At 50.0% G+C, this 26713-nt stretch overlaps 1 non-coding gene across 2 annotated transcripts; it reads left to right on the top strand.

The window, feature by feature from the left end:
- The first annotated feature begins 4117 nt into the window (after nt 1-4117).
- Nucleotides 4118-25923, top strand: LOC112982254 (uncharacterized). Of its 2 annotated transcripts, none has more exons than XR_010390295.1 (4): nt 4118-4238; nt 12870-12927; nt 13398-13528; nt 25909-25923. It is a non-coding gene; the product is annotated as an uncharacterized LOC112982254 (transcript). The 2 variants fall into 2 exon arrangements; XR_010390294.1 differs by lacking the exon at nt 25909-25923 and adding an exon at nt 14568-14683 and having other exon boundaries at nt 13398-13497.
- The last annotated feature ends 790 nt before the right edge of the window (nt 25924-26713 follow it).

The raw sequence follows: 26713 nt of genomic DNA, 5'->3' as shown, positions 1-26713 counted from the left end.
CCCATGGGCACCCGCCAGTGCTAATACTTCACCTTCAAAGCAGCGTTCATGCACTTTGCCACAAGTTACGGGGAGCAAAATCTAAGAATTAAATAACAACAAAAAACCTTTATAACAGCTGAGGTTGAAATGCAGTTGTAAGACATGTTAAAATCAAGCTGCAAAGACAAGCCATTGCTTTGCTTTGTGTGTTTTTCCTCAAGGATGTTTGTGCCCCAGGGAAGCGGTTGGAAGTGTCCTTAAGAGCTAGGACAGGGGAGCAAGGAGGTGAGGAGCGCTGGACCACGGGCCTGGCCGCAGGGGACTTTTTGCAGTTTTCTTTGAGTCAGTCGCTGTCACAGATCTATTTTATGTCCTTGTGAGTCATTTCATCTCCCCGTGTCTCTCCCTTTCAGTGACTAAGAAAAAATCGACCATCAGACACCTGAGGACTGTAAAGCCAAGAGCATCTCCTCATGCTGAGTCTTTATTCACACCCCTGCAAAGAGGAGAATAAATGTAAAGCTCAGGCTCACTTTAAATTTCACAGGCTTTGCTTTGAGTCGGAGCTATAAGCTTAGTTACGTGCATGGCAATTTTATGCAACTCTTGTTTTTGAAGGCACTCAATTAGCCCCAGCAGAGGAGAACAGCTCGGACCTTACGCACACGTACAGCGAAATTCCTTGTGCCCGGAGCGCGGAGGACCCAGGTGCTGAGGGACCCCGGGAACCACGGCAGGCAGCTCCGGGTCTCGGCAGGTGACACGCTTCATGTTGTTCCCATGTTATTCCCAGCTCGCTTATGTTATTTCCACGTCTTCTCTGCTGATTTTGTCACAACTTAGCACATGCTGGCCCGGTCCAGCTCTGTTATGTGGCTGGCTTCTGCGTGGTGCTGACTGCCAGGAGTTCATCAGGCTGGAATTACCCTGTGCCTTACTAAAATCACAAGCTCTGGATATTTGTAGCAGTGAGATGTATCAACAATCACTCCGGGATGAGTCGGTATTATCTCCGTGGGGTAATTAGCACCGGTACCGATGTTTGTAGTGCTGCATCCAAAGCTGTAATTAGTCTCTCAAAGCTGCATCGGTGCCGCAGAGCCCATCCCCGGGCAGCTCCGGCAGCGCCCTGAAAGGAGACGGATTCACCAGAGTGCACGCTGGCCTATTCTGGTTTAAAAGGCTTAAACGTTAACACTTCTGTAACTATGCCATTAATTATTGCTAGCTTGGTATTGATAAGTCATTTCTTTCAGACACATTGCTATTTAAGTTGCAAAAATTGTTGTGAATGGCATATAAAATGCCTTTTTAAAGTGGAAAAAAAAATGCATAAAATGAAATGGAGCTCATTAATTGCTGAAAAAATGCTTGGAACAGCCCATCGTAGGGTTACCAAAGGCATCGTTCAGCCGGTCGGGAACCATAATCTTGTTGGTAAGTAACTGAATTATTTGCGCAGTCCTAATGCGATTGTACTTAGACAACGGCTTTCACAACCGAGCTAAGACTTGCGCCAAGGAGGCTTTTCAGCCTGTCTGGAGATGGAAACGAGCTCATTTTTCTCCTATCCTAACGCTCTCCTGCGCGTAACGCTGGCTGTCGGAGAGGGTCTGGTTTATACGCCGCAATCCAGCTGCCAGAGGTGAAGAGGGGAAAAACCCTGCTCTCCGCAGGCTGCGTTTATCCCATGTTTGGGCAGCGCTTACGTTCGCGATGGGGAATCCGGGCGGACGGGCCCGGCACGGAGCTGCGGGGTGAGCGGGGCGGTGGGCTGTGGCTGGTGCCATGATGGCAAGGTTAAATCCCCCCGACTCTCGGAGCTGCCTTATTTCTCCTCCATGGCGCCTGGTGCAGCGGCCAGGCTCGGCTTTGGCTATCAGATTGACACGGTGCTTAAATGCCCTTACTTAATCGGGAAGGTCGAAAAACCAGAAATAGGAGCATTTGCTGGCAGCATTCTTCACTCCTGCCGAAGAAGGTGACAAGCTCAAAGGACGACGAAGACACTCCCCCCCCCCCCCCCCCCCCCCCCCGGGAGATGCCTCAGCCAGCAGCAGCCCGTGAAACAATCTGGCAATTGTCATGGCATCATATTCATTTATAATTCATGAAAATTTAACCTTGCACACTTCCTGTAACGTTTCGGGGTGGTGTTTATTATGCAGGTGGGGGGGATGTCAGCCAGAAGTGGTGCCCGGAGCCTGCACCCGAGCAGCCAGCGCAGCGTGTCCCGAGAGGAGGGACAGGGCTCGGCTAAAGCCTGGTTCAAGCGGCTCGACGCGCAGGGAAGGGGGATGAGGCAGGACGGGGTTACTCCTGGAGCCCGTCCCTGCTCCTGCAGCCGGCAGGCCTCGGTGCCCAGCGCCTGCCCTCCCAGTGCACCCAGTGCAAGCTCCAGTGCCTCCGGCAGCTGCTCCCAGTGCAGCGGACACTCCTGCTCGCACAGAGCCGCGTAGGCCCGGCTGCGGCACCCGCGGGCTGCTCTTCCCGGGAAACCCACGGAAAATCGCTGGGAATGAAGCTCTTGGCTCTAACTGCGTTCGTTACCCGCTAGCTGCTGCTCTAGCCCACGAGAGGGCATTGCTTCCCGGCCCCAGCCCGCCGGCTGCCGAGCCCGGGAAAGCTGCCTCGTTTTTATTAGAAATTGCATGAGGATTTTGTTCTTTTGACACTTTCCTAAGGGTGTTTTTTTTTTCTTTTCCCCCCTCCAGCTTTCTTTTGGCATCGGAGTTCGAACAGCAGTTTTAAAGCCTAACTCCCTTAAAACAAAAGCAGACACCTTTACGCTGATTTGGGGAAAATGAGTCCTTAAAAACATTTGGAAAAGCAAATCAGGTTTCTCGTCACTATCAAAAGTTTGGAAAACTGCGACGACAATGAAAAACGCTGCCAGAAATTCAGCAGAAATCTACCTTGGGTGAAAAGACCTATTTAGGCACAAACATGTTTTTGGTGATGTCACCTACAACGACCTGACTGTGCCAAGGAGAAGAATTTGGGTGCCCTGGAGTCAGGGAGGCGACAAACAAAACACGACTGGAAAAACACCGGGAAGGCCTTTCTCTGTTATTAAAACATCTGACGTGGACACGAGACACCGAGCTAGACGCGAGCAAGGCCTCAGCGGATCCAGGGCGAGCAGCAGCAGAAGGGAAACCCTGCTTTGGGGCAGCTTTTGACGAAACCCGTCCACCCCAGCCTTCGTTTCCGCAGCAGAGATCGCTGGACAATTTGCAGGTGCAGATTGAGCGCTGGGACCGGCCCGTTGCACGGGGGGGCCGGAGGGAGGGCGGATGTGCGGATGGGTCTGCAGTCGCTCCGCTGAAAACACTCGGCCTCGCGCCTGGACGCGTGGCTGGAGCTGCAACCCACCTGTAAGTGTTGCCCCAACGCCTTCCTCCCCCTCCTCCTCCTCTGCCCCCAAAGAGATGCCTCCTCGCATCCCCGAGCACAGGCAAGGGCGAGCCGGGCGCCGGCGGGTCCCCGCGTGCCCCAAGCCCGGGCAGGTGCCACTGGGCACCAGAATGCCGCTTTTTGGGGGATTTTCCACCCGTCCGCTCCTTCCCACTCGAGGAAACGGAAAAAATGAAGCGCTGCCAGTATGTTTTCCTTAGGACCGCTGAGGCGCCTGGGCTTTTGGTGGCCGCGGAGCGTGTGCTCTCCCCGCCGAGCCGCCGCCGCTCCCTCTCTGCTGCAGAAACACCTGAAAGAACAGAAATGGGGGAAAGCACCTTTTCTCCTGACACCACGTAGGGCCGCGCGCCCGCCCGTCGCAACGACGCGCCGGCAGCGAGTTGCATCAGCGCTAAAAAAAAAAAAAAAAAAAAAAGGAAAGAAAAAAAGGGGAGAACACCCTCCCGCAGCACGGAAACACCTATTTCTCTGGGAACAGGTAAACCGAAACCTGCGCCCCGGCTCCTCGCCGCCGGGCCAGAGCGGTGCGGGGCTGGTGGCGGGGCCGGGCCGGGCGCTACCACCCGGCCCAACGCGGCCCGTTTCTGGGGAAGGGATCGTGTCCCCGGGCTGGGCGCCACGGGGGCGGATTTGGGGGAAATAAACCAGGAATTGGCTCACGGCCCCGAGCCCCCCCCCCCGGCGGCGGCGCGGGCGGAGCCGCCCGCGGCCTCGTGAGGGCGAGGCGGCCCCGGCGCGGCGGCCGGGCGGGGCCGGGGGCGGGCGGAGCGCGCCCGGCCCGGCCCGGCTCGGCCGCCGCCGCCGAGACGCGCTGCGGGAGAGGAAGGAGGCGGCGGCGGGTAAGTGCGCGGCGGCGGCGGCGATGGCGGCGGCGGGGCGCTGCGGCCCCCCCCCGGTGTGGGACCCCCCCCCTCCCCGGGCCGCTTCCCGCTGCGGGGCTGAGGCAGAGCGCGCGGGGCGGGGGGGGGAGGGGCGGCGCTGCCGGACGCGCCCCGCCATGTCCCGCCGCCTCCCGCCATGTCGCGTCGTGTCGGCCCGGCCCGGCCCCGCCGGCGGCCCCGGCACCCCCCTTCCCCCCCTTCCACCCCCCCCCCCACGGCGGCGGGGACGGGCGCGTTGGGGGGCGAGCTCGAACTCCGTTTTTTGAGAGGAATTTTCTGTGAGGATTTTTTTTTTTTTTTTAATTTCGGCGAATCCTCCCCCTCAGATTCCGCCCCAACCGCTGCGGCCTCAAATCTCGCATATCTGAGAGCGACCCGGGGGCAGCTCCACAGGTCGTGCTGCTCCGCCTGAACGCTGCCCACCCCGTTTGCCAAAATCCGGCTTTTCAAAACACTTTCTGTGTGGTAAATGCCTCTCCTTTCCCCTCCTACCCTGTGTTTTTATCCACACCGTGTGTTTATAGCCTTTTTTTTAGCGATATGATCGCGAGGCGAAGGGGAAACATCAAGCCCTGAGGTGCAACAGCCCCACCACCACCACCACCACACAACGCATTTGGGTGAATAATTTAAATTAGCGTGTTTTAATCTTGGCAGCCCCCGTGGAGCGTCGCGTGGGCCCGGGACCCCGGCGCACGTCGGCGTCGCGCTGCCGCGTTGCGTAAGGCCCTTCCCGCCTACGCCGGGGCCGCGTCGCTCGCGGGACCAGGGCGTGTTAGCGATAAACGCTGTTATTCAACAAGTTCCCAGGTTTTACGGAGCCGACGCGGCGGGGACCCGCAGCCGGTTTCCTTCACAGCCCGGCAGGGTTTAGGGGACGAGACCGCGCACGTCGCACACCGCGCTTCGTTACCGCTGACGGTCAGGGAGTGATTTAATTAGCACGATATACATCGAATTGAATCGAGAGTAATTTGTTAGGCTATTAGCATTTCGATTAGCTTAAACCTAATAGTGGCGGTAGCAAGCTGCCCGCATGCACTGGAAATGAGTTTAGACGTGAAATTCTGTGAGTAAGAAAGAAGAACGGGACAGCAGTGGTGTTCTACGCTATTACAGTGCTACTAAATGAGATTAAGGGATTAGTATGCAGTTAACGACTTTTAAATCCCGTACTCCATCCTAATGTTGAACGTATTGCAGTGGTTTAGGATCTCTTTAATCAGGCGCTGAAGCGGCAGGCGGACCCCGCACGTCCCTCGCTTGCTTCCCTCTGGGGCTGCCATAAACCTCGCTTGCGAAACCGCGTGGCTGCGGCCCACGGGGATTTCACCCTGAGACGCCCACGCTCATTTCTGAAGTTTCCAAGGACTCTCGAATCGCGACTGTTGCCGATCGTAATCATTGCCAGGCGTCTGATGTCTCGTGATATTTCAAATACGGAGTTGTGCTGTGTTTCAGATACGCATTATTGGAAAAAAAAGACAGATGTGTCTGGTTTTATATGAATATTGAAAGGTTTTTTTTTTTTTTTTTTTTTAATTTCTTAGGCCCCGTTCCTTAGAAGGTTCGGTATATTTGAGCTAAATTCTTGAGAAATTCCTCCATAGTGCTGCGGTGTCGGAGGTGCAGGCAGCAGCAGCGATGGCCCCACAACACCTTGACGCGTTGTGGAGCATAGAGCTGGTCGTGTGAGGTGTTAATGAGTGCTGGAGCTCCTGCGGGTGATAACGTGCTTTTTGCCCAGGGACAGCCTCCCAAATCCTAATGCAGCATCTTTTGGTTAGGCTCCACTGCAAAAGCAGATTCAAATTATTCCAGATGTTCATGGTACAACCCTGTAAATCGTCACCATCAGCCTTTTTACTTGTTGTCCTCTGGTGGCAGGACAGAGACGACAGAGCCATCAAACTTCACCAGCACTGTGAGAAGTGCTTCTAAACCAACATGAAATTTAGCTTGGGAAACTCACCACAGCCAAATTGGGCAGAGTATTTTGTGGTATGCACAGGAAGGATTTTATTTCTGCAATTTAGATTATCATCTGCGTTTACAAAAAATACACGAGTGAGTGGGGCTCGCAGGTCTCATGTTCCAGCACATGAACGGCCTTATCTCGCCGCGATAGAAATCACTAGTAAGGCTTTCATTAACTTTATTGAAAGCAGCAAGCAAGTTCTCCAGATCTTGAAAGTAGCTGAGAACTTGCCGTTTCTTGGGGAAACTGGAGCTGCAGATGTCTGACGACTCTTGGGACTTGGTCCAAATTAATCACTGCTGGAATCATGCAGCTATTTTCTGAATTTTGTCATAGCGCACAGCTAGACCTTATTTTTCTAAACCTGAATGTTTGTACTGCGTTTATCACCATCGTCTCGTCTGAAATTGCTTTTTTTCTGTTCTCAATATTAAGCTGGAGAGGGGTATAGAAGGGAGGGAGAAGAGAAAATACTGCTGCGGTGAGTGAAAAGGTTTTTACTCTGTATTTTGCAAGGATTAACGACAAATAGCAGAGAGCGTAGAGGTGGTAAAAGCAGTCTGCAAAGTGAGCTTAAGCTGTAGTAGCCTTGTCTGTGGGTTATCCTAGAGCTCGGTTAACAGAGGAGGGAGTAGAGGAACATGTAGTTTCCCTGTCGAGATGTGAACAAGTGACTATGTCCTGGGGCACAGCAGACTGCAAAAAAGGCAGAGTTAGCTAATTGCCCTCCAAATAAAGCAGCAGATAGGGGGTAATGCCTATAAATGAGTCTGTGCCTCCTTGCCCATGTAAAACCTCACCTTTGCTTTCATTTATGTTGCACGAAACTTCATGCTTAGTCTTTATGACCGTAACGGCTGTTGTCAGCAGACTTGCCTGGTTTGCGCTGCCGTCGCAGTATCGCGCTCGCTGCTGTTCTTCTGCTCCTCAGGGTATTGCTCAGTTGGCCTGTAAATGGCAATTTATGTACTTACATACTCTGCATGCTCCTTTGCCGTGTGAGGTGCAGCCAGAATCAGACCAGGGATGAAAATACACTGATGTGCGTGGGGACAGCATACCCACACATCTGCTTTTTGTGCTCTAGAGCCCCTGAAAGTGATAAAACAGCTTAGCCTATCGACACACATGCGATAGTAATTTTGTGAGACCTTCTCATTTTTCTTCCCGTTCCTTCTCCTGTATTTTGCAGCCACGGTTCGCTTCCTTTGGCGCGCGCTGGCTTTGCTTTCAGTCGTTGGCCTGCTCCAGGCGGGATCGCTCCCGCGTGGCTGCTCTGACCTGCGGCGTCTGGCCAAAGCTGCCGCTCGGATCGGAGTTCGTCGTCCCTGCGTATCGGTGGGTAGCGTAGAAAATCTGCAAAGACCGATGTTGCCAGGTCCCTGTTGAACCTTTGCTTTGCCCTTTTGCTCCGCTTACAAAGAGGGAGTTGTAACGCAAGGCGAAGTTGTGCCTAATGTTGCTTTTTGAGTGATTCAACTCTGTCTGTGCCCGCGGAGAGCCGGTGGGCTGGGGCAGCGCAGAAGCGTGCCCGGCTGGGGCTTCCTCCTGCTCGAGCGGCAGCCGCCTCGCGAGAGCCCCGACCAGCCTTAGTTCAGCCCGGCCGGCAAGGTATTTTTACGCTTGAGGTATGTCATTATCTTCAGTATTGTTTCCTTCCTCGCGTACTTTTTTTGAAAAACACAGACAGCAAGCTGGGAGGTTTTGTGGCGTGAAAACACTTGGTGCTTTCAGTAGCTTTGTGTTTCTAAAATACAGACTCTTTTATTACAAAACAGTTCTTTGGTCCGTGATCACCCCAAAAGCCCGGCTGTTTTCTGTGCAGCGTGTTGCAGTGAAGCCGTAACGCTTACGTAGCATCGTCGGGCCAGGACGAAGGGGTTTGTCCGAGGTCAGTGACTGCGCCGGCTGTAGACCAGGTTGTTCAGCAGTATCTATCATGCTTATTTATTTCAAATACTTCTGTGAAACCCTGCCTTGATGTTCAAAACAGGATCCTCGCAACCAGAGGTGTTAGCAATACTTCCAAACTCCTTTCAGTAGACCAGCAGGTATCTGACATATGTTACCCAGGTGTACTTTGCAGAAACAAAGTCATTTTAGTTGTTTATAAATCTAAGCTTTAATTTAAAATTGATCATAAGGTAGGAAGTCTCCAGAGAGGCTTTTCCTGAGCTGTCTGTCCCTAACTGGATATGTTTGGATTTCTGTCATGTGTTGTTAGGTCTTTGTGCTTAAATTTTCTTAACGATTGGTTCAGTCTGCAGTTCTAAGATATTCTTGAAATATCTACGTATACCTTCTAAGCTAACAAAAAAGGTTTTTTTGTTATGTCATTAATCATTCTGATGAATAGCCAGAGTGTTTCCAGACGAAAATTTCCTTTCTATTTTTAAAAATAAAATCAAACGGATATGCAAGGCATTCACAAGCGCAAGAAACTCTCTCCCAAAGTGGCTCATTATAGTTTGCACCAGAAAAATCAAGTTCTCCTGGAAGATTTTTTGCAGTGGGATCATGTAACCTCCTGTGTGTTTTCAGCAAGCTGCTGCGGATGGGAAGGTGGCACACGCTCCTGTCCTCAAAGGCGTTCCTGATTTCTCTCTGCTAGCTGCTGGTAACACACAGATACAGAATCAATAGCTTATTTACAAAACTTGACCCAACCTGGAACATTATACTAAGCAAATGTTTCATGATTAAACCGTTATCCCGGCGACTGTGCCCAAAGTACCTGTTTCGTCTTCAGACACCTGCCTGCTGGCTTGCGTCTTGCCCACTTGGACGGTGTAGATATATGCTTGGTATGTGTTGCAGCTGCCTTGGTTTTGGTACTAAAACCCTGACTAGCTGCTGTTACTGTATCTCAGGAAAAGGGAAGATTTTAGCAAGATCTGCTACAGACACAATGTTTCTGGTATAAGAGCAGGGAAATAGAGCTACCTGTTTTTTTTTTTTTAAATATAAGGTAATAGAATACTGAAGTATTGTTTAAGTGGTTTAATATGTCACAAAAGTATATCAGATTGTGTTTCTATATAAATTTGGGTTATTACAGCATTTGTAAAAATATCTCCAGTATCTAGTACCTTGAAAATTAGGCCTCAGAAGGAAGCAAAATGCACGTCCCGAAACGTATATCTCAATTATAGATGCCAGTTCATTTAAAATACATATATAATTGCTCTGTCCCCCCTCTCGCTTGTTGATCTCTTAATTTCTTAGTTGTTCTCTTAATTTAAAAAAAAACATTAGCACAGTTGGCAAGAAACTGCCCTCTCCAGAAAACTGTGCTGCGCTGGTGCTGGCGTGTTATAGAAAATCTGCTGCAGGAATGAGTGAACCCGCTGCCATTTCCAGGGGAGAAACCCTTTGCAGGCTGCATGGTGTAAGGGGAAGAAACCAGCCCCTCAGGAATGTCTAAAGTAAAAAACTAGCGATCTGGGACGTATTTTGAGCTACCCAGGTCATTGCTTACTAAAAATGTAAGAGTTGATGCTGTTGTAAGTAAAATACTCTGCGTTTTGTCAGTCATCACTGTGATTAAGGTTGAACAGTCCCAAAATATATTTTCAGCTTTGTTTTTAGATTCAAGCCAAAGAAATCGGGCTTTTAGGTCCAAGCTTAGAGCTGGAATAAGCAGAAAGTATCGCTGACAGTTTTGGAAGACTTGCCGTTTTCTTTGCAGCCAAATCTGGTTTACGTTGCTGTGAAACTTGCAGGGATTTATGCTAAATTAGAGATAGCTCAGCTTGGCAGCGGTGCCACGGCCTCCACGCCGGCTCCCTTGCCCGTCCGGCTGCACAGATGTCAGAGCCGCTTCGGAAGCCGTTCCCGAGCGAATGAGCCGCGTCTGTACGGTGCCACGCTGTGAGCTGCCGTGGTTGGCATCTGCTCCCGCAGATGAAGAGAACCGCAGTTAAGGGCATCTGTCCTGAAGGGTTGGGGGGAAAAGGGGAGGAGGGAGAAACTGCGGGAATTTCCGTTTTTTCAGAGGGTTTGCTGCAGATCTGGCTCCGTCTCTGGCTGCAGCTCTGTTGACCGTGGTGGCATCACGAGACTCCCCCGGAGCAGCTCTGAGCCGACACAGAGGTGCCCTTTCGGATTTGCCCTCGTTTGAAGTCACCCTCGCCCTATTCACGTAGCTGCAGGAGGACCTGATCCCGGGTTGCTTTCTGTGACGCCCTGGAGATGGGAGGCTCTGGGAGCTGTCGTGCAGCAGGATCTCCTTGTTCCTCTCCCCACCTGCCCTTGCCTGGCTTATCCCTTTCTGAGGAGCATCTGACCTCAGCAAACTTGCCGTCCAGCTGCGTAAGGTGTCTTCTGGAGTATTTTTTTGAGGGGGATGTTACGCTGGTCTCATAACCACAATAGTAACATTGGGTTTGCGTCCTTATGACTGATTTGACCGGAGCTTTGGTTGGGTGGGAATACTGAGTCTTTACAGCTTTGAGGTGGGAGGTGGCCGATGGTTTGTGAGCCATACTTATCTTTTAGATGCACGTAAAAATTGTTTTGGCTATGTATTTTGATCCGCATCAGGAAGCAGATATCGATAGGTAAGATTTTCCTTAATTTCCCTTAAAAATTTTCAGGCAAGGTTTAACTAGAGTTAGACGTTGCACAGATAGCAACGCTGCGCAAAACGTTTTTAGAAAAGTTTTTGCTTTGCTTATCACATATATTTAAAGGAGGGTTACATGTTACATTTATTTTTGTTTCTTTGCTAAATGTGAAAAGCCCAAGTTCAGAACTAGGACTGCAGCGACTGGCTGCAGTTGGGCTGTCCTTTTTTTACGGTATTTTTCTATTCCATACAGTGATTTTAACAGTAGCTCTTTGAATTCTGTTGCTGTTTCCAACCTGGGAAACAGCGTGGGATTTTGAAAGGGGCTGCGAGGTGGCGGACACCTCTCCTCTGCTGCGCCCGTCCTGCGCGCTTGCACTCGCTGCTTTGGATAAAACCCACCCGTCCATAACTTCTCCCTGCTGGTTTTTATTACCGTCGTTTTACCGCTTGTGCATCACTCCATTCCCGGTATGGTGGGGGCTCGTTTCACATTTCGTGTGTACCAGGACTTGTGAGTCTCGTGGCTAATTGCATTAATTCGTCTGTTGCCGAGTTGAGCCAGGGCTCTGCTCCAGCTCGCCACTGGCAAATAGCAGCTCTTTTTCTTTCCAAATTTTCGGTGGTGATCCTCTCATGTCTTGGTTAACAAGTCTTCTGTTGCCCATCTTCTTTGCTGATTTAATAAATGCCCAGTGCATATAATCTGTGTCTTGCACCATATTCGAAAGTGGATATCTCTATAGGGGTATAAAGCAATATAAACTTGCATTATAAATGATAGGAAAGGTTAGCACATCAGTTACCAGTTTATGTTAGATTATTGCAGTTTGTTTTTAGAGCTTTAAACGTGTATTGCTGGAAAAGTACCGAACATGCACGTCCTCAGGGTTCAGGCAGAACCAAAGCAGTGTGATTAAAGAGAGAGGAAACTTCATTTACAAACAAAGTCCTCCCACTTGCTTTAGCAGAAGTCATATCACCATGTATTTTGTTCACCCTCTGTGTTATCAGTAGACTATTTTTCCATCTTAAAAGGGGTGGCTGGGTAATTTGCCTGTAGCATCACTTTGAAGTCACGGTGGCAGAAGTTCTGCTTTGTTACCCTCTGCTAAACCCAGAAATTTGGGCAGTTGGCTTGCAAAGCAAGCTGTCTTTCCCAGGTACCGAAGTCGTGTTTCTCCGGCTGCAATTATGATCGTCTCCGGGATGATCCAGGACTGGTATTTCCTCTCCCACTGCTTGTGCATACAGCTCTGTCTGCTCCGCTGATACAGCACAAGTAAATTATTTTTAGTGGTTTGTTGCAAGTCCCACATAGTAACAAAATTGCTATTTCTGGTGTATTTATTTATTTTTCTTTAATACAGAATAAACTTTGCTGCAGTGGTGTATTAATCTTACTTCTTTCTCTTAACCTATATATAAATCTTGAGGCCAAAAGTCTTAGTTTTCTTTTTTTTTTTTCTTTGTTTGTATTTTTTAATCATAGCACAGTGGAAGTGAGCAGGCTGTGTGAGATATTTGGGAATCCGCCAGGGAAGGTGGTTAGCTGCATGTTCCTGGGGGCCTCATGCAGGCTTCTAATTTTATGACCACTGTAGCATGCCAGGCACGTTTCCCATATAGCTTTTTATCCAGAAAAGATAAATTGTGCAGAGGGTGACGTTTTCGATCACTCGTTTCGTTAGGAACTAGCTTTGTGCTTGCAGTAAGTCTCCAGTGATTTTTCAGCACACCTGACTAAGAATTGGCCTTGAGATGAGGCATGGAGAGATTGCTCTTAGCAGCCATGGTGAACACGAGTTGCCCTTGTTCAGGGTCGGGAGGTGGCCGAAGGGAATTGGCCACCCGTGGCTTTATCCTCCGGAAGGGGAACGCGGGAGCTGTGTGCAAGAAAGGTTTGAGGTATCCTTTCTGTGAGGAGGATCTCAAAATACTGTCGTATCCATGATTAGAATTAAACCACAAATGCTAATCCCACTTAGGTTTGGCTTTCTTGCAATGTGAGGTGCTTACTGATTTTTATTTTGCTCTGTTTCAGAATCACTACAGGAGTTAAATCGGAGTGAGCCGGACAAGCAGCAAGCCTGCCTATGTAGGTGAGTTTCCAGCACACACCCGCTCCTTTTTGCAAGTTGTCCAAAACGTTAGCAGCAGTGACTGCTGACGCTGCTTCCCCTCCGTTGTAACTAGCTGATCATCCTAATGCTGAATATAAGGAGGCAGAAATCCTACTTGGTCTTCGTAATCCCTTTTCAGAGACTCTTGCTGCTCTGGATGGGCTTTGTCTCCCACAGAAGTTAGGCTTCTTCTTGTTTGCTGCAGCAGCTAACAAGGAGGCCTTTGTAGTTTCTGTGTTTGCTGAGTTCTGTGTATAGTGTTTGAGCATCTGAGAATGCAAATTCGTCTTCCCATGTTTGTTCCTTTCTTAAAATAAATACTTCAGTAAATTCATGTAACCAAGAAGTTTGTGTAATACTTCACACTCTTAGCGATTTTGACCTGAGAACCATAGAGCTCTTTACAAAGTATCTCTCTTCAGCTTTCTCAGTTTTATCTCTTTTTTCAGACTGAAGAATTTGCTGAAGGTCACATAACCTGAGGCCGAGCTGGATCTCGTGACGCCCAGTCTGGTGCTTTAATCACAGACCGTTCCTGCTTTTCATGCTGTAAGATGAATGGATTTTGATACAGCCAAAGGTCTCTCTGTAAATGCCTCTCTGTAGTTTGTTTGTCTTTCCTGTTGTAAGTTTGGTAATACTATGTGGAAAAAAACGGGTGCCACCTTTGGAGAAATTGCACCACAGTTTGTTAGGGAGTACAAATTTGTCTTTGCTAGTGGCTTCAGGCTGATGTCTTTAAAATAAGACTTCTGAGAACTTTTTCAAAGTAACTGATCTAGAAGTCAGCTTTCATGCCTTGCATGTATACTAAAGATATAAAAAGGTAATCACTAAAAATAGAAAGGAAAATAAATGTTGAGTTTTTCCAGTATGCATTTCCCCACCAGTAAATTGTGCTTGACAAAGTCACGCATGCTGTTTATCCACAAGAAATATTCAGGAGAGGCTGACTTTGAAAATCAGACATAGCTTATAGCCCCAGTTTCAATCAGCAGGATTGCTTTTGTACTGGAATCATTCCTGTGCTGGAGCTTGTGGAGGAACACATCCTTAGCTTTGCACCCAGAGCTCTAAATCCAGCTGACGATCCTGGCAGTTGTCTATTTTTTTTCATTTCATATTATTGGGGATTTTTATGCATTTTTGGAACATAGACTAATTAAAAGACACAGGAAGTATTGCTTCTAATTTACAAAAAATATATTCTCAACTATAATTTCTCTAAAGAAGCAAGCATCAAAAATTTGTATTTCGTGTTTTGAGGATTTTACATGTGCCCTGGCTCCCTCCCTTCCTGTGGGGGAAGCAGGTGTATCTCTGCCTAGCCCAGACTTCCCTGTGCTAACCTGGAGATAACGACAGCATTTACTCTTTGAGTGTTTTGATAGCTGCAGACGGAAAGAGTTTGTTGTTGCTATACTTCTATTGCTATAAAAGTGGTTTTGAAATATATACTATCTATCTATAACATAGTTATATATTAATAATATATGCTATATATATTTTTTGGTAATATATGGCATAATCCATACAAGAGGCAAAACAGACTGAACAGAACAGAGGCATTAAAGCCGTCCCCCCTTAAACCACTGCTTCGAAAATCTGTACCTTGACAGCCTATGAAGAGAGCAGCCAGCTTTGCACAGAGTAGAAGCTTTTATGCCCAGCCATTTTGTGCAACATAGCAAAAAGAAAAAAGTCCAGGTCTTCTGAGGAACCTGAGTCACCTTGATCCCTTCAGGTATGGGTAACTTGCAGGGTAAATGCCAAGGAATTGAGGTATTTGCACTAAAAACAGGGTGTGCCAAGTACTGCAGTTTACAGATACTTTGTTTTTTCTGCTTATACAATAATAACATGATCCTTGAATACACAGTCAAAGCAGTTGTTACTGTTTGGGGAGATTTTCTTTTCTTTTACCAAACTTTTTCTAGGGTGTATAACCTGATATATTCCGTGATTGTAAATCTTGCCTGGTAAGTGATTAAGAATTGACTCCTTGTCACCGACCAGGAAGCAGCTGCCATCGCTGCTGTGGTCCTTGTTGCTCGTAATCTGGTTCGTAGTAGTGGCAGGAGGCGAGACCGTCCCTTCCCTGCGGGCTGGTGCAGGCTCTGCCGCTGACGGCCGCACTCTGACCGCTGGAAAGCGTTTCAGGCCTTGGCCGGGGGTGGTGAAAGGAGGCGGGGGCGCAGGGTGCTCCGCGCGGCCCTTTGCAGTATCCGCAGCGCCGGCTGGCAGGGACTGACAGTCACGGTCTTGATTTTTTCCGGGAACTTTCGTCGCAGATGCTGGGCTCAGGATTGCAAGGTGCACAGGTATCTCTTAGTCCTGTTCCTTCCTTGTGAGTTCTGGCACATTGCAGAGCCTCATTTCTCCTCTCTGATGTGTCAGGTATGCTCTAAGTATCATAAGATAAAAACGACCAGAGGGCGTTTTTAATCTGTATTTTATTTCAGCACTTATATTCTGTTTTCTTGATGAGGGCTGGGGTCTGATGTTCTCCCGATAACCAGATTTTGTTTTGCATTGTGTTTCGTAGCACAGCATGAAAAAGGGTTTCGGAAACCGCTGCGAAGCCGCGGCGTTTCCCTCTCGGCGCTTTCCACTGGGTGTCACTGCGGCCCCGCGCACGGCGCTGCGCAGGGGGAAGGAGCCGGGCCCTGCCGCGGGCGCAGCCCTGCGTCGCTGCGCCAAGGCTTTCGCTTTGCTGCGCCCACGGCTGGGAACTGGGTTGGCTGGTAACCGCCAGGCAAGGCTCCTGGTGCTGTTCAGCTCTGAGACAGATATTTCTCCAGGCAGGTGCAAGAGGTTTGCTAGCTGAAAAAGGGATATTTTATTGAGGAAATTGTTTCCTTTTGCTGAGTGGAAGCAATCAGTTGGAGGAGCGTTGAATTTGCCCTGCTTAATCAATTACTTTCTCATTAAAAGGTTATACCTGGGGCCGTGGGGTCCCTATTTTCTAAAGATCACCATGTGGATAACTTTTGTAGTATTTACTTTGCAAGGTGGATATGATGAGCTTTCCTACCTGATAAGCACCTAGATATATGAAATGCAGAAATCAGCAAGGACTAGACCGTGTCCAGTGGCCTCGGACAGATTAGGGATGTTCACTGTGCTGCTTCCACCCTGAGGAAGTCTGCCAGTCTTTTCCCGTGTTTGATGTACATCCTGGCTTCCCTTTTGCTCTAGAAAATCCTTGGGTCTGCTGTCTGTTTTCCCAGCACCTAGATTCCTTATGGTCAGTGCTGGGTGAGGACGAGGCACCCCCAGAGGATAAATCGGGTTGTAGGTGGGCAGAGGCATCCTTGGATATGCCGTTCCTCCCCCTGCTGCCGTGGGGAACCTTGTGCCTGTCCTGGACTCGCTCCCACCCTCACAGATCACTTCCAAGGAACGGAGTCGAAGCAGAAAGTCTGATCTCCAAGCCCTCGATCCCACTGCACAGCAAAGAGGAGACTGGCCCGGGGGGAATCATGCCTGGATCCCCGGCCGCTCGGCGCTGCGATGGCGGGAGCGACCCGGGAAGCCAGCGGTTCAGTCTGTTGCGGTGGGTCCGAGCCTGTAAGGCAGCAAGGACGAGGGAACGCAGTCGCCCGGCCGGCCACGGAGAAGGTGCATCCCTGTTCACGTGACGGCAATGGAAATTCAGTGCTTCGTGACCAGACTTGCCGGACCACTTTGAAGCACATGTGTGGATTCATTTAGATCCTGAATGCTCTAAAAGCAACAGCATTCCCCTCGAGGCATGCTCAAATGCCAGGAGCCAAGTGGTTTGGCTGGTAGCAGTGCCAAGGGTTTTAGGAGAGTCCTTTGATAGATTCTTCCCTCAGGGACCTAGAAATTGAAAAATCAAGGCTAGGAAATACCAGGGATTTTTTTTTTTTTTTTGACACTTGTGTACAACAATATTTCTATAGGTTGACATACTTCGTGCTGTATGGGGTGCCCGCACAACCGGGTGGTTTATTTCAACACCCAGCTACGGCCTGAAATGCCAGCTTCGGGCTTCTTGGCAGGGCTCTTGCTTTTTTAGATTCTGCAAGTCGCAACAAACCTGGTCCAGAAGAGTCACGGCTTCCCCGTGGGAAGAGCCAGCGTTCAGACAGGGCCTCTCCTTCAGTCCCAGCCAAGCCTGCAGCTTCCCCACTCCCACGAGCGCCCGAGAAAAGAGCAAGCGCTGAAGCGCTCCCGACGCGCTCGGAGCAGGTAACCGATGGCACGTCTGTGCTCCGGCGTCGACCGCCCCTCGTGCTGCCCCCTCCGAGCAGCCGCTCCTTGGAGGACCGACCTCAGCTGGGCAGTTTGGAAAATAAGTTGCCAGTCTGCTTTTGGAAGAACGCCCCAGCGCGTAGCCGGCACGCTGCTTCCTGCTCTCCCCACCCAGCAATTTGCCACTTCACCACTGTAGGTGACCGCTTTTTACGGTGTGTCTACGTGGTTAAAAGCACAGGCACTGGCTTAAACCTCCTCTGCTGGCGGCACGTTCGTGCTTGGCTATCCCAGCCCCGCGGACAGCTGGTTGCAGTGGCCCCGTTGTGCGCCTGAGCCCTCAGTTAAATTTATTTATTGGCTTTTGGACCCCAGCGAAGGGGCTGTTTCTTCCTTAGAACAGCAATCGAAGTGCCTGGGGGGGTTCTGGCTTTGCGTTTGTTAGGCTGCTTGGGGTTTTTCTCTCACTGTTCTTCAAAGAAGAGCAAAATAATTTACGTAATGATGTTTCTTTGTGGTTTTTCTAGTGGTATCAAAGAGGCAGCAGCATCAATTCTGTAGCATCAAAATCATTTCTCAGTCAAATTTGCTCTCCTCTACTGGCATGTGGCAAGGGACGATTCGTCTCTGTGGGAGCAGGACGATGGCGTTAAGGCTACGCACGCTTTGCTCACTTCTAAATGCCACACTTCTAAATTCTAATTTCTAAACCAAATGGTTTTTGGCTTTGTCATTTTATGCTATGTTTTATCTGCTTTTGTGTTCTATAGTTTTGAGTTATTCAACTTAAACCTATTTTCTTTCAAAAGAAATAGTAACAAGATACTATTTTGAAGCTTTATTCAGCTCTTAGTTGTTGTTTGAAACTGTGGTATAAGCTGACTTTACATAACTGGAGCGAATAGTAGGCTGTTTGCAGCGCAGTGCTGCTGTGCGATTCCCGCGTGTGCTTTAACAGGAGTGATTTAATTACACTTCGCTCAGCAGGTGGTTCATAAGTCCTAGATCTGAAAGAGTAAAAAAGATAGATTGGTCTTTAATTATCCCAGTTGGAGCTCGGCTTTAGTGCCCAGCCGCGTACCTGCTGAGGCTGCTGTTCTAAATACTTGCAGCATTTTAACCTTGTTACTTAAAGCCTGCGGGAAGAAATAGGGCAGTGTATTAAAAACAGTCTGCTTTTAGGGAATAGGGGGAGCCCCACCTGTTTATAGACTTTTTCTTTTTTTTTGAGGGGGGGGGAAAAAAAGGCAAGTGTATGTTTTGCATGACATGTACGTTAGAAATTTCATGTGTTTTTCTCTTGGTAGTTAAACCTTTCCCTGGCAAAATGCAGCTGGCAAGCGTCCTCTTTTAAAGGTCATTATTAAAACAAACCTGAGTCCTTCATTTTCTATGGAAAAAGGTATGTTCCCCGGAGGCTGAGCTCAGCCTTCCCACTGGCTCCTTTGGTTTGCTCCTCTCATTTGTTTGCTCTGCTGTTAATTACAGAGTCGTAGCGCAGCATGTGCTTCTGCAAGTCTGAAGGACCTGGGGAGGGCGAGCGGTTCTGCTGGTTTCTGATACTAGTACTTTTCCGATAATACTTTGTTTCACTTCTCGCAACTTTCGAAAAGAATTGGTGTTTTTAGCCGCTGAAAGTGAGGTTCCCTCGTGGCGAAAGGGAGATGGTTAATGCTGCTGAAAGTCGCGATGCAGGTGGGAGCTGCTGCCTGCCGCTGCCTGGGCTCAGCCGTGTCCTGACGCAGGGAGCGAAGGGCGTGTAAGAAGTGGCTGCGACCAGCTCGTCTGTACTGATGTCTCATCACGTCCGTGCTTGATCCCAAACCTTACCGCATGGTCAAATGCGTTTTTAGCATTTCTGTACCTCTGGCGCCTGTGGGCGAGTCCCTTTGGAGGAGAGCTCATGACTCTGTGGAGTGTTTTTATTTTTCCTAGTGACCACATCTGTGCCAAGCTCAAGGGTCCTGGTATGTTTAGTTGTTTCTGGATGGGGAAGTGTCCATTCTTCCAGCAGTCCTTCCTGCTCTTCTCTGTGCCTTTCTGCTCCCGTAACATCCTTGTATTAAAAAGGAGGAGTCAGAACTGCATGACGTATTCAAGACTGAAAACAAGGAAAAGTTCATCTCCGGATTGCACAGCGAACGTGATGCCTTCAGTGGCAGCGCGGTAGCTGAGAGAGGCCTGAGGTGAGGTGTGTGAGGAGGTCGTGTAGCTGGAGAAGGTAGACACGTGTTCAGGCACAGAAGCCCTTCTTTAGCAGACATGAAGTAGAGGCATGAAAGCTTGCTTAGGTTATTAGACCAACTAGTATAGCTGGAAAATATACCCCAGATGTTTTCAGACATAGCTCTTGGTGCCTTCAGCGCACTTGCTGTGGGAGTGCTTGGTGGTGGGCATGGCTGCTGGGAGAGGTGGCTGGTAGGACTCATTCTTCTGTCTCTTTTTTTACTTGTGGGTCAGAGACAGCCGAGCGCTCTGGCCGCGACCGCAGCTGCTTTGCAGGTGGGGAATTTGTTATCTTTAAGCTGTGTCCTGCCTGACACCAAAGATGCTCTGTATTACAACCCGTGGACTTTTTGGGAGACGAGGGTGGTCACTTACTGCACACTTCTACAGCAGCAAGTGCAGTGAATCCTTGACTGGTTCTGTGTCTGGATGCTGCCACAGAGCGATGGGAAATAGTAACAGCAATATTGGTATTCACTTGTCTTATTCAGATGGGATACTAAAAAGCTTTATGGACCCTTGTCTCTGATACCTTTAATAGAGAAAATAATGGATGGGATAGATTACTGTGGAGGAATGCCTGTTCCCTTGTTCCCATAAAATGCCCTGTGATTTCACAGATCCATGCCAATGTTTTGTGACAGGCAGCGTTGGCATGTGAGCCGCTGGCGTGCCGCGGGTGGTCAGCCACCGCCGCTGCTTGGTAGCCCGCTGCTAGGAGAGCTCTGCCCTGGGCTTTGAGTACACGAAAAACCAAGTTCCTCAGAGTTTCGTGCGCTGCAGTTGCAAATCTGCAGATTTTATTCAACTTGTTGCTGTTGTCTAAAATCAAATGTAACCTACAAGAAATCCTGCAGTTGGACATGTTTGCAGCAGCTCATTTAGTAGGGTAGTCTGCCAGGAGCTCGGAGGGAAAGCAGTAGTGTCGAGTGATGACCTAGTTGTTCGTAAATCCCTCTGCAGAAGAGATTTAGTAATCTTAGGAGGACTATTAAAGTAATGCTGCTTATGTTTGTTTGAAGATGAGGGAACTTGGCAAGTCAACTTTTTTTTTTTTTTTTTTTTTTTTAATGTATAAATTATTAACAAACCTGCCCAGCTGGGAAAGTAAGCAGTGAAACTTTCTTAACAAGGTCATTCATTTAGTATGGCAAAGGACCCCCGAGTGCCTCGAATCACTGCAGCCGCAAAAGGTCTTGCAGGCTTGGAGGAGATGGAGGAGGAGGGAGGTTCAGGAAAGTCGGTCTGGACTCACCCCAGTGAAATGAGAATACTTTAACCTTATGTCTTAAAAATAAAATACTAAAATTAGAGGCATCAGCAAAAGTTGAACAAACTGCTTAGAAATGAATGCATTGCTTCATAAAAATAAATTGTTTTTTTCCCCTTGCTCCATAGTTTTCTAATGTAATAAGTGAAAACCGTGCAGTCTGGAGGCAGATTCTGGCTCCAGTTTGTGGTGGACCCATATTTCTTTCACATCCGTATGAAACGGCTCTGTGCAATTCCAAAAATGGTCATTTTTGAGATGTTTGCGATCAGTTTGCTGTTTTCTCGATGACTCTTGGCGAGCGCATGATTGGACTCAGCAGCTGTGGTGTTTGTCACATCTGGCGGGACGTGTTGAGGTCTTCATTGGAGGTCTGACCATTAGCTAAAACGTGAGCCCGTCGTGTCCAGGGAGCTTTTGCCGCTAGCAGCCACCTTTTTGGGGCCCCCCGGACCATGCCTCGCTCGGCGGCTGGTGCCAGAAGCTGCCAGGTGCTTCTGCAGCGTGCGCGTGCCTGTTGCTGTGGTCAGGCCCGCGGCTCGGCCCGGAGGCCCCGCAGGGCGCGTGGCCGGTGCCCTCCAGCTCTGGGGCCTCTCGTTGGTGATGCGTCTGCTGCTCTACGGCTTCCCTCAAAGTCTCGGGCTCAGGTTTGAAACATTAGAGGTGTCGCTGTTGTCAGGCTGAGTCACTTGGGATAGCTCTGCAGAGGATCTGCGGGTTGTTTTTGTCCTTTTTTTGATCTGTACATTGAGAATCCAGTTCTTGCAGTGGCAATGTTGGTCGTAACACACGGGACTTGAAATGCTGTCATTTTCAAGAGATCACCTGAAGGATGGAGATGCAATGATAACATCGTAGATCATCTGGTTTAACTGTGTATGAAAGCAGGACCCAGCGCTCTTGGTCCGTCCCTGACAGGTATGGAAGGACAGTCGTTCTTCTCTGCTCAGCTCTAGCGTCGCGGCGGTAAACGCAGGAAGCACTGAACAAAAAGGACAAAAGCCGTATCCTTTCGGGCTGACTTTGTAGGAACTGCAGTTTGGCAGTTAGCTTTGCCATAATTAAGCTCACCAAATTATCCGGTTAAATGCCCCAAAATCAATAATATAACTTGTATGTCTTGTGAGGGTTTAGTAGCAGCAGCCTGCTCGTCGTTATCCCTCGGCTCTGACCGGTGAGCTCGTGTTTCGGACGTGCAGGTCAGTTCACCGCGGGGCAGCAGCATCGCAGAACCGTGCGGGAGAGGCCGGGAGCTTTGGCCAGGCCCTCGGTGCCGGCGCGCGAAGGCCGGGGGCTCCCGCGGCAGAGCACCGGTGCTCGCTGCGGCCCGCGGGAAACCTCAGCCCCCGGTGCCAGCCGGTGCCTGACGCTGCGGCACCGAGCGCTGTAACGTGGCTCTGACCTTGCAAATTTGGATCACGCAATGTGTGGGCCTCCCCGCCACCCGCCTCGGGATGTGGGCTGATCCCCTGTTTTGTACAGTCTGCTTTGCATGGAGCATTTTCACTTCGATTGCATTTTACAAATAATGCAAAATGCATTTCACGTATACCTCCCATCAACACTTACAGCGAGAAATGTGCTTCAGATGGCTTACCCTGCCCCTGCAGTAAAGCTGAGTGTCTGTGTGCTAATTCCTTATAAACAGATCTATAACTATTTCCAGATAAATGTTTGCTCTGTGTCAGTCAGTTTTCCTGCTTCCCTCGAGTAGTTTGCAGATGGAGTCACTAAACATCCCATCAAAATGTGTTTTAATGTCTGGGTAATATAGATATTAGCAAATTGGGGTGTGTGCCCCGTGCACTTGCTGTGGGGTGTTGCAGCTCCGTGGTTTGCAATCGCTTGACTCTAATACAGTATTATACCTGCTGGATCCGGATTAGTAACTGGGAATCAACAATTAGCTTTGCAGTGATTAAATTCACCAAATTATCGGGTTAAATTCCCCAAAATATGAATAACGTAATTTTACATGAACAAATGACATTAGACAGTTTGCTAAATAGCAGCCCTCTCATGATGCCGGCGCACATGATGTTTCAGGCCCGCGTGCATCCTCGCCTCTCCTCCTCACGGCTGAAGCACGCGAGGACTTCGTGCCAGCGTCCGACAGCAGGGGCTCGGCGGGCTGGGCCGGCTCCGGCTGCCGGCCCCGCGGTCGCTAGCCCATCCGTCAGCCGTCCCACGGTGACTCACGCTTGGCTCTGTTCCCAGTGGCTTTTTCATGCGTGACTTAGCTGCAGGCTGGCGCGGCGGCTCGCGGGCTGGAGGATGAGCTGTGCTGGGGCAGCTAGTCCTTGCTAGTGTCCTTCCTCCCGCTCCGCAGCCCGCGTTGCTTTTCGGCTCCGCTTACCCGAGCGGCAGGGAAAGGGTCGGCATCTATCAAACGGGTGATAACGGCTGCATGTTCGTGTGAGGCGGCAGTGTAAAGGCAACAGTGGAAACTGCTTTGCAGGGGAAAAATCCTGTTGACTCTTTTTTTTCCCTTTTTGCTTTTGTGTTGGTTCTCTGCCGTGGGATCTAAACACTGAATCATGTGCTGGGCGGGCCATGGCCGACCTTGCTGGACCGCGGTGGGGTTTCTGGAAAGCTATTTCTGTGAAATGGGCCTGATTGCACCCGGTGCCAGCGTGCCTCGCAGAGGCGGCTGTCATGGGTGCAGGGCTTTTGGGAGCAGCCTGGAAAGGACCCAGGCTCGCTCCGACAGCCGGACTGGAACAAGCACACACATCTCTTTCACAGTCTTGCTTCACTATGCCTCAAAGCCAGAGTGGTTTCGTGTCCCCTCTCACTCTGCTGTAGCTGCGCGCTGCGTCCTGTGCTTCCCACGGACCACGCGTCCGGGCTCAGCGCAAACAGTGCTGCCAGATGTTGTCCGTCGGGCCGAGTTCTGCTCTCCGGCATAGCACAGCTATTAGTCAGCTCCATCTTCCTGGACCTCTGTGCTGCGGAGGTCCCTGCTGCTCGCGTTTCACCAGCTCTGCTGCAGCTCTGTTCAAATGGCAGAAGCCTCTGAGCAAAACGTTCGGTGGAGTGGACAGCACATGCTTTAAATGCAACACGTTTCTGAAATGCCCCACGCGCATCGTCTGCTGCAGAACACTCACTTGGGGCGGTCACCTTCCAACCAGCACAAATTTTTTTTAAGATTCAAAAATTACAGAAGAGCTGCTGTCACTTGTCCTGCAGTCAGTCGTTTGGGCTCTCTGCATCACCGAAATCAGCTCTGTGCCTCCTCCTTTCCTCCTCCTCCCCTCAGACGCAGATACAAGCGCACTAGAGAAGTAGGATGCTGAGCTGAGTGCTCGGCAGTCACCGGGCGACTGTCACGCGGCCTTGCAGATCCGTCGAGACTGGAGAGATTCGTGAGTCTGTTTTCAATTCTGTTCCAGGAGCTGAGTTTCAAACGATGCCAAATATCAATTATTAGCGTCCCTCCTACCCACTCCCGAGCAGGAGGCGTAACCTGGTGCTTTCCGGTCACTCTGACAAAATCCTTGTCGGAGCAGCCTAAGGGCAGCGCTCCCGTGCTCCGCCACGGCTTTCCCGGCGTTTTGCTGCTGGTTTCAGGGCAGCCTGTGTTTTATATAACATCCTAGATGGCACGAAACCATAAATATCAATGGTTTGGATAATTACAGGACATGGCAGCTGTACCAGAGTCAAGGACTGCAGTGTGGTTAAGGAATCGGGGCACCCAGGGCACCCGGGGGACTGTAACCCCTCTCGCACCGTCGCTGTGCAAAATCCATGTGCGAAGCATTTTACTGCTGGAGAGGCTGTATTAGATTAAATTCACACTTAAAGGTGATTTTAATGAGTATGAGATTGAAATAATGTTTTCTTCAAATAAGGCAGTATTGTCACAGAAGCAGTACAAACTCTTTTTTTGAGCATAAACTCCTTTTTTCATCTGTTTAGCTGTGCTGCAGGCCAGCTGGTGCCCGCCAAGGCTGCTCGTCCAGGCAGCGGCACGCTCCCCATCCGAAAAGTCATCTGAGCTCGGCGAAAGGGGCTCCGGAGGCACCGCGGGGCGACGGCTGGGCCCCCGCGAGCCGCACGGCAAGGTTTCCCGGTTCCTGAGAGGCACTGGGGGTCGCAGCCCGTCGGGCACCACGATCCGGGAACCGTCGGGATGGCGCAGGCTCTCCGGGAGCAGTGGGGTGGCCAGCCGGGCCCCAGTTGCCCCCGTGCTGAGCCGCGTGCGGGTCTGTGCTGCAGGGAGGCTGCAGCGAGGCTGCCCGAGGGGCGAAAGCGCCAGCGCGAGCAAACCCGACGCTTAATTATTTGCCGGGGCCGCGGACGTCGGGGAGGGGTGGTCCTGGCCGTGCTGCTGAGCAGCCGCGGCTCTTGGGCAGCTCGCCTGTCTCGCTCGTCTGAACGTGGTCCCGCACATGATCTTGGCTGACTGCTTGTCCTTCTGCGCCCAACTTCCAGCGAGATCCACGGCGTCCTGGCACGGGCTCAGCCCAATCAATGCTTTGAATTTTCACCCGGAGAAGGAAAGTCCCGGAGTTGCTCATTTTTTTGCTGTGCCGCCATATATGGCCATATGGGAGAAGACAGCAGCTGAGAGTCTCTCTCTGAACTTTGCCTGATTTTTTTTCCCTCTTTCTTTTCCCCCCCTCCCACGCGTTGCAAAGCTGTTCCTCCGTGCTGGAGAAGGGAGTATATAACCTCGCCAGATTCAGGCAGGGGAAGCGGGGAGGGCCGGGCCAGCGCAGCTGATGCTTCCCGTGGTGGGTGGCCCACGCCGCAGCCCTTCCTTCCTCCCCTCGGCACAGCTGGTCGGGCGAAGGTTGCCGTAATTAGGCTGCGAAACGCTCCCGGCCCGCGTTGGGGAGCTGGTGGCAGCGCGCCAGGCGCCGGCACGGTGGTTCCCACGTGGCGCAGACGTCCCGGGCTGCAGCGAGCGGACCCCAAATCCACGAGCCTGCTGCAGCTTCCAAAGAAATAGCAATAAAGCGCTCGGAGCGATGTACGAGTAGATAAATGTATATTGCATATTAATGCATGCAGGATTGGGGGGTTAAAAAAGATACACGATAGCTTGATACAGTTTTTCCAGAGAGTGCTTTGGTTGCAAGCCCTCAATTGTCAAGCCACTTCTGCGCTAACAGCTCTGGTTAGGTAAAATAACAAAAAGCACTTTTTACAGTGTATTACTGTTGCCGCTCTACATAAAAGCATTTTAACACACTGTGCCACTCCTCAGAAAAGTAACCAATTGTCTTTCATAACAGAGCTTCAAGATTTAATTGAAAATGTCTGGCAAAACAGCTAACACGACAAATAACATAGCGCAGGCCCGAAGGACTGTTCAGCAGTTGAGACTAGAGGCCTCAATAGAAAGAATAAAGGTGAGAACACGTTCTTCTGCATCTTTCATTTTCCTCTCCCGTTTTGCCCCTCTTCCCCCCCCCCCCAGCCATGGTACATTACAGTAAGGGAGTGCGCGCCCGCGCACGCATGCACACATTTAAACGTTTTCACATCAGGTGGGTTATCTTGGACCTCGGCAGCTCTGCTGCAGCTCTGCGAGTCTAAATAAAACTAATTCTTGTGGCTGCTTAAAAGAAGCATCCTCAAGCAGGTGGGCATCTAGGAAGGAAGATAGTTAAAACTGGGTTTCTTTAATTTATGGCAGAAAAGAAGCCAAACTTTTTTTCTGTCTAGAAGGGCTAAGAAATTGGGTGTGTTGGTAGTATCGCCTGCTCGCATTATATTTGTTTGGCTCCTTAAATCGTTGTCCAGCCCCTTTTGAAGGCCGTCAAACAAAGCTACAAAGTTGCACAGCAAAGGTGCTTTCTCTTAGGTGTAGGTATTTTTTCTTCAGATTAGGGATAGTGTTGTGCAGAGGAAAGAGCTTATTTCATGCTCTAGAAACTGAGTCAGCTGAGAATACTGGGGAATACTGCGTGTTAACCCCAATTTTAGAGATAAAAAGCTTTTATTAGAAACCTCCTGTTTATTTTTAGTCCTCTGTCAAAGCCGTAACAGAGGTGAATATTACCATTGCCTTGTGTCGCAACCTGACCTCAGAGTACC

The sequence above is a fragment of the Dromaius novaehollandiae genome, chromosome 8 (assembly GCF_036370855.1).
Source record: "Dromaius novaehollandiae isolate bDroNov1 chromosome 8, bDroNov1.hap1, whole genome shotgun sequence".
Lineage (NCBI taxonomy): Eukaryota > Metazoa > Chordata > Aves > Casuariiformes > Dromaiidae > Dromaius > Dromaius novaehollandiae.
The sequence above is the reverse complement of the archived record's forward strand: the minus strand, read 5'-3'. Positions and strand labels throughout refer to the sequence as shown.